Here is an 8059-nt window from a genome sequence, read left to right as displayed (position 1 = left end):
AGGGATGTCAAGAGTTTTTTGGGGTTAGCTGGATTACCGAAGGTTCATAAAGGATTTCAGCAAGTTGGCCTCTCCGTTATTTGGGTTGTTGGCCAAAGATTCAGAGTTTATATGGTCAAAAAGCTGTCAAGAGGCCTTAGACATTTCAAAGGGTAAGTTGACCAATGCACCAATTCATGCTGATGCCTCACACAAATCCATAGGAGCAGCCTTAGGTCAGGTAGAGGATAAATTGCCCTATGCCATCTATTTTATCAGTAAGAACCTGTCAAAGGTTGAGTTAAATTATACTGTGACTGAAAAGGAACTCCTGGCTGTTGTGCATTCATTAAACAAATTTGGGCATTACATTACACGTTATCAAACATCTGTGCATACTGACCATGCTGCAATCAAATATTTAATGAACAAACTAGATGTGAATGCTAGAATTATAAGATGGTTGTTTTTATTACAACAGTTTGAGCTAACTAGTGTTGATAAGCCTGGTAAGGAAAAAAATTTTGCAGACTTTTTATCTAGGATGAATCTGCCTGCAAGTGAAGAAGGAATGGTGGATGACCAGTTACCAGATGAGCATTTGTTTGCTATTTTAGTTCTCTCCCCATGGTTTGCTAATATAGCAAACTATTTGGTATCATCATAGTTCCCACCAAATTTGCCCTCCAAATAAAAGAGCAAGATAGTCAAGAAAAGTGCCCCCTTCCTAGATTGGGGGCAATCTTTTCAAACTTGGCCCAGATAAAATCTTGAGGTGTGTAAGGGAAGAAGAATTTTTTGACATCCTTCTGACCTATCATGATGGGCCTTATGGAGGTCACTTTGCAGCAAATAAGATAGCATTCAAAATGTTACAAGCAAGCTATTATTGGCCCACTCTTCATCATGATGTGAAAAAGTACATTAGTCAGTGTGATTGGTGCCAGAGGATGGGAAAGCCTACTCCAAGAGATAAATGCCCCTACAACCTCAAGTGACTTTCAAGCCACTTGACAAGTGGGGCATGGACTTCATTGGGCCTATCAACCCTCCATCAAAGCAAAAACAGTACATTATTGTGTGCACTTATTATTCGAATAAGTGGGCCGAAACCAAGTCGATTAAGGCAGCAACAGAAGAGAAGGTGGTTGAGTTCCTAAGGGAGAATGTATTCTGCAAATTTGGGTACCCTAGAGAGCTAGTCACAGACCAAGGTAGCCAGTGTACCTCCAACATGATTGAAGAACTGCTCAGCCATCACAAATCAAGCATAGTACCTCCACTCCTTATCATCCACAAGCTAATGGGCAAGTGGAGGTGACCAATAGGGCACTGGAGAGCATCGTAACCAAGGTTGTGAGCAACATCAAGAAGGATTGGGTAGAGAGACTAGCTGAGGCCACCTGGGCCTATAATACAACATGGAAGACCACCACTGGATTTACACCCTATGAGCTGGTCTATGGGAAAAAGGCTTTAATGTCCATTGAGTTTGAATATAACACATTGAGGATGGTAGCACAACTAGATTTGGATCTCAATCATGCACAAAAAGAAAGATTGTTCCATTTGAATGGCTTGGATGAATTCAGAATGCAAGCCCTCCTACATACAGAGATAGTTCAGCTTCAGAGGAAGATCTGGCATGATAGACATATTAAGGAGAAGCAATTTCAAGAGGGTGATTGGGCATTGTTATATGATTCTAGGTATAAAGACTTCAAGGGCAAGCTAAGGACAAGATGGCTCGGACCTTATGTGGTGGAAAGATGCCATGATAATGGTTCAGTGCAAATCAGAACTATAGATGAAGAATCCATTCCATTGCTTGTTAATGGACACTGATTGAAAATGTACAAGAGGCCTTTATCAAAGCAAGAGTTCATTGACAATATCAATAAGACAGTGATGATGGTGGAGCAAGTTCCAACTCCTCCCTCATCAGGTCACTAAAAAAAGAAAAAAAAAGAATAAGGATTCAGGTGAAAACCTCCATGAGGTGCCTAAGTCCCATCTTTGGGTTGAAAACCTCGTGAGACGGCCCAATGATGAAAAAAATGAGAAAAAAAAAGAGAATAAGAAGATCCCTGGGTGAAAACCTTCCTTGAGGCACCCAAGGCAAACATCTAGGGTGAAAACCTCTCTGAGGAAACCTAGGTGTTTTTTTCAAAAAGAGAAAAAGACATAATTGTTATTTGCGGGTGGGTGAGAAAGAAAATCAAGGAGCAAAGAGAGGATCCAAAGGGAACCTTGCCTCACATATATTCATCTCCTCCATTCTTTACCATGCATCTCTCCATCAATTCCATTGTTTTTTTCCACTTCATTTCTTCTATTTAGGCGAAGACTATGTTTTCTACAAGATTCCCTGTGTTCCTACAGGATCCCCTGAAAACCTACAGGGAGAAATCCAAGGGTGAATGGTAGGTTGGTTAGGTCCTGTAGAAGCCTATCCCACAGAATATCAATCATCAGCTACAGGTCTTCACTAGGATGATCTAGGAGCTCCAGACAGCAGACAGCAGAGGAGGAAGAAGAATGACCATGCAGCAAATAAACAACGCAACACCTCTGATCCTCGACAACTACAACATGGAATCGAGACCACAGGGAAGTATCTCGCTCACTCACTCATATGCATCATTTGATCAACAGTTGTAAGGATTAGTTTATAAGTGAAAAGGTGGCCATTTAACTTGGCCACCTTCGACAAAGCAGATAGTCAGGTGGCAAAAAGGAAATTCTTTTTAAAATCAAAAGAGAATGCAAGAGTCCGAAAATAGTGATTTATTTTTTATGGCATTCAAATTCGATGTAAGGTGGGCCCTAGCCCATATTAAAGTTTGAGTGGTAGCACAAGATTTAAGTAAGCATCGGTTCGAGAGGCAGATAAAGTTATCTGTGGGGGAGAAACGAGCACAAGTTATAACTCAGGCTCAACCCCCGTAGTTGACCATGACATGAAGTTGTCTGACTGAGATCTACAGCTTGAGATTGCTGCGGGGGGTTCAAGCCTATTGAACATCCTGTACACTCCCTACCCCCTAGCGGGCCACCCCAATCGCTCCACTCCATCTCATCTCCTCCACGTCATCTGCCACCCTCATTCATTACCATCCACCTCATTCACCGTACCCCGTCACCTCATCTACCATTCCATAGATACAGTGTTGTTTATGGCTACCATTTTAGGATGCTTGAAGAATTAAGATTTGGGGTAGAAACACTAGTTCACCAAAGACTCATCATACCCTATTTCTTGATGCAATCACTCATAGACTCCAGCAACAAAGTAAAGGAAGGGAATTCCCAACAATTGGCTCACCATGGGTTGATCAGGATCCTCATTGAGGATGCCCTCCAAAACCTCTGGATCCCTATAACATGGTCAGTCTTCAGAGACTTACTAGCAGAGGATGACATCAAAATCCTCACCTATGATGTTATTCCTTCTGTCAGTGGGGAGGAGGCAAAACAAAAACAAGACGATACAAAGCTATATGGGGATGAGATGGATGAACAAGAAACTAATACAGAGGAACATGATGAAGGAGAAGAGAAGGAGGATGATGCTAAAATAAAGGAAGAAATGAAGGAAGAAACTGATGGAGATGAAAAAGAACAGCAAGAGGAAGAAGATAAGAAAAACAAAGAGCTAAGTGGCTTAAGGGATAGAGAAGCAATAATGAGAGATCAACTTGAGAGGGAAAATGCATGGTTGAGAGGACAGTTGTAGGAAAGGGAAAACCAACTAGCATGTATGGCCAGCCTCTCCTTGGAGTCCATCCAGTGTAGTATGCCAGCTAAATCCTATCCTCTTTACCTTAGATAACAATGGCTACAATTTCATATTAAAACACTAGCCCAAAGGATCACCATATCATTTCAGGACTACAGGCAGTTTATTGATCTTTGTGATCAAAGTACACTAGAGGATAGGACCAAAATGGTTGAGTTTTACTTGCACAACATGGCCCTCACAGTCATGAATGTTTGGGATCCTAATGTCGAGCTAGGAGATCTACAATTAATGGCTTTGGCATCATGGATGAACCATGAGGAGTCAAGGGCTGTAGAGATGGAAAGAATATTGGCCAAAGAGCAAAATGAACCTCTTTTCATTAGAGCTGAACAATCAAATCTGATGGCCCTAATCAGCAACCATAATCTAATTGCAAATGATCCTCAGCTGGCACCTAGATATCTTGTTGCCCAAGAGCAAGCAATTTCACATTTTGAGGATATGTTTAAGCTGCTAGGAAATGATAGTATACATGCCTGCTTCAGGAGATGGAACACACTGCCACACAGATTGAAGATCATAGAATATCACTCCCCTCAAAGGTTGAGAGAGGCACTCAATAGGACACCTATGTATAAGAAAACAATGCAAAGGTTGAAGTTCAATTGGATATGCCTAAAACAAAGTCCACCACTACTCCTAGGGATGCTAGAAATGAGAAAAGAAGAAGAGGAAAAGAGGCAGTGGGAAGAAGTAGAAAGGAAATAAGGCTTCTATGAACAAGAAGAAGAGACCACAGTAGAGGCATGGGATGTCAAAGAGGCTACCAGAGCCATGAAGGACATGGGCATTGACTAAGTTTCTCAGAGGATGAGCAACACTTTCAGTAGCGGGGTGATGATGAGCCTCATCATTGGGTAATTATATGGGCCTTAATTCACCTCCTAGCTTAGTCAAACCAACTATTCTCACAACTTATTGCATACTTTTGATTATATTTTGTTTATGAGATGACTTAGAGTTGGATATTTTTCTTTGTGGTCTAATGTGCATTTAATGCAAGATTAAAGGATAAAAGCAAGGAATTTTGGCAAAGACCTTGGTCAAAACTCGAATATTCCTCCATCAACTCGGAGTGCAAACAGCCAAATCATGAGGACTAGAAGGCAACCGAGCAAGTGAAATTCAAAGCACCATTTTATCTTGAGTTTGGGAGCCGAGCCTCCCTAATTTTAAGGAAGTTGTTGGAGACTTCAGTCATATAAGTAGAGAGGCCTAGGACCTCAGTAGGATTCAGACTTTTTATTGTAAAACTTTACTTTATTTTCGAGTTGCAAGACTTGTGATAGTTGTTGATGTAATCCATTATTTTGATAATAAGAATGAGTTTTGTTTTGAGCCAGCACTGAGTTAACTCAGAGGGTTGAAGCTCTTGGGTTAGGGCCCAACCCTAGCAGCTAAGGCTCCTCTTTATTGTACATGTATGTTAGCGTAGATTCATGGTTTAATCGTTCATTTGCTTAAGTAGCTGCATTTCCATTACAGCAGGGTAGCGCATAGATTCATGGTTTAATCGTTCATTTGCTTAAGTAGCTGCATTTCCATTACAGCAGTGTAGCACATAGATTCATGATTTAATCGTTCATTTTCTTAAGTCGCTGCATTTCCATTGCATCAATGTAGCGTAGATTGGTTGTGTTTTAGTTTGCTTCCATTTGTGCCTTTTTCTTCAGTTATCAGATTAGCAAGGATTATACCCATAGATTTCCTTTCACAACAACCCTAACCAACCACCGTCAACCATGTGTCGCATAGCTTCTTCATATTCATTTCAACGTTTGACTTTATGCGCTCCAAATCTCCATCGTCAATCTGTCTAGCTTGATCCAATGGCTATTGCGTCGTCTCAATACTTTATGTGCTCCAAATCTCCACCGTCGATCTATCTAGCTTGATCCAACAGTTATCGCATCGTCTCAATACTTTATGTGCTCCAAATCTCCACCATCGAGTTGTCTAGCTTGATCCAACGGCTATCGCGCAATCTTGCACGGACTCTTTCACGACTGATATCCGCTCGAGAACAGGCGAGAAAAGTGGTTTTCTCATGATACATGTCACCTAGTTAGGCTAATCACATAAAATTTTGGAATTCCGCTTACAGCTTTGAGGGCGCATGAGAAACTACTTACTGCCTACGGAAACCCGCTCCATCATTCCACGCGTTTTTTACCCTTCTGTCGCCACGTGACTTGATGTGACCCATCCATCTATTCACTTCATCTCTACGATAAGATCTCCACCGCTCACCTTCTGATTAGTCATGTTCGTCCATCTCTTGACTTAACCTCCCACGATAAGATCTCCGCCATTCATCTTTCGATTAGTCCTGCTCGTCCATCTCTTGACTTAACCTCCCACGATAAGATCTCCGCCATTCATCTCCCATTAACCCTGTTTGTCCATCTATTCACTTAACCTCCGTAATAAGATCTCTACCTCTCATCTTTCACTAGTCATGTTCGTCCATCTATTCACGTAATCTCCTGCGATAAGATATCCGTCGCTCATCTTCCGTTTTTACTATTCGCTAATCGATCCAATGTTTCCCATGCACTACTGCTTCATTACGTCCTCCTTTCACTGATTTCGATCTTTGCTTGCTCTTCTGCTTGACTCCTTGCATGCTTGATTTTACTAAAACTCCAAAAACACGAAAACAGACTTAGTTTAGTTTCCTTGCTTACACATTAGTTTGGTTTGATGCTCTTTACTTATGTAACTTAGATAGTAGCATTAGGTTAGTATTGATTTAGCAATTATGCTTAGTTTAGTTGTTTAAATGGTTAATTAGGATATGGTGTGATTTAGCATTACATGTTGTTTTCTTCATTACTGCAGTAGATTAGCTCTTTTAGAATAGATTTTCTCTTCTTCCATCAAAGAATCAAGCTTCTTCTGACTCTATAGAAGTCTAGCTTGGAACCCCTGGGGTCTCTTGCCAGATGAACAAGTGACAACAGGTAGGGCCTTCACTTCTACTTGTGCATATAGCACTGTCACCTCCAAGTTTGTACGAACACCGGGTTGATAAGTAAAGCTGGTAGCCTAGGAGTTGCAGCATCCTTGCTGCAATACTGGCACTCTCGCCAGATGAACAAGTGACAACAGACAGGACCTTCACTTCTACTTGTGCATATAGCACTGTCACCTCCAAGTTTGTACGAACCCCGGGTTGATAAGTAAAGCTGGTAGCCCAGGAGTTGCAGCATCCTTTCTGCAATACTAGTGCTCATCATTAATAATTTAATCCATAAGGTTTTCATATTAAAATGGGGATGCCACCTCCACAGGATTTTCGACAAGTTTAAGAGCTACTATGTTCTTGTGATTGGAAGGAGATGCATACCTTGTCTGAATGCCCCCTGACAAAGAATCCTTCTTGACCCACTTTTGCCTAATGGGTTATTATGAGTAGTCATCCATAAGATGGCTATAGGTCCAACATTTACCACATTTAAAAGGAACACCTTCATAGTCAAGGACCTACCAAAAAACCCAACTCCTCCTACAAATAGTGATGGGATTCAAAAATCCTTTTGAAAAGTTTAAGCACATAAAAATACAGGTCATTCTCATATATCTTGTCTCTAGATATGAACTAATAGCTTCATAAAGAAACCAAGGCTATCTCCAATCTTGCAAAAGACATATTCTAGCTGTAAAATTAGGGGGAGCCCAAGGAGACCAACCCACATAGGAATAGGCTCCAATTTCTTTGACTTACCGTCAAAATCAACCCTCCACTTTTTCATGGACAATATTTACTAACCCCAATGCCAACATGACACAAGAAGATTATGTGCATCTTCTTTAGAGGTTGTGACCCACACCATTCAACCTCTCAATAAGAGCATGCACTAAGGGGAGTAGCCCAAACATCTTGTGAAGTTCTTACAAAGCAAATTTTTTTAAATTTCTAATAGATATTCCTTTTTTGACAAAGAGACCCAAAATTGTTCCATTCTCCAAATATTGTATATTACTTATCTTTATCCCTTCCCCTAAGACAAGATTAGGCTCTTCAACCTTCCTTTTGACAGGTGGAGATGTGGAAGCTTTTGTGGCGGGGGGGGTTGGTAAGGACTAACCTATCATCACTAAGGATATCTATAGTAATAAAACTTTTGATGAAACCAATCATCACCCAAATTGATGGTTGGATACAGGAGGGAGGCCAAGAGACCTTGTAGTGACTAGTTAAGATGAGAGGTTTGGGTAGGTATCTTACATATGTGAGATATATGGCCTCCCTCCATAGGATTAGAACATGGAATG

Source organism: Pinus tabuliformis, chromosome 8 (assembly GCF_031772625.1).
Source record: "Pinus tabuliformis cultivar Carrire ecotype Pingquan chromosome 8, CPIR1, whole genome shotgun sequence".
NCBI lineage: Eukaryota > Viridiplantae > Streptophyta > Pinopsida > Pinales > Pinaceae > Pinus > Pinus tabuliformis.
This window is presented reverse-complemented; position numbering follows the sequence as displayed.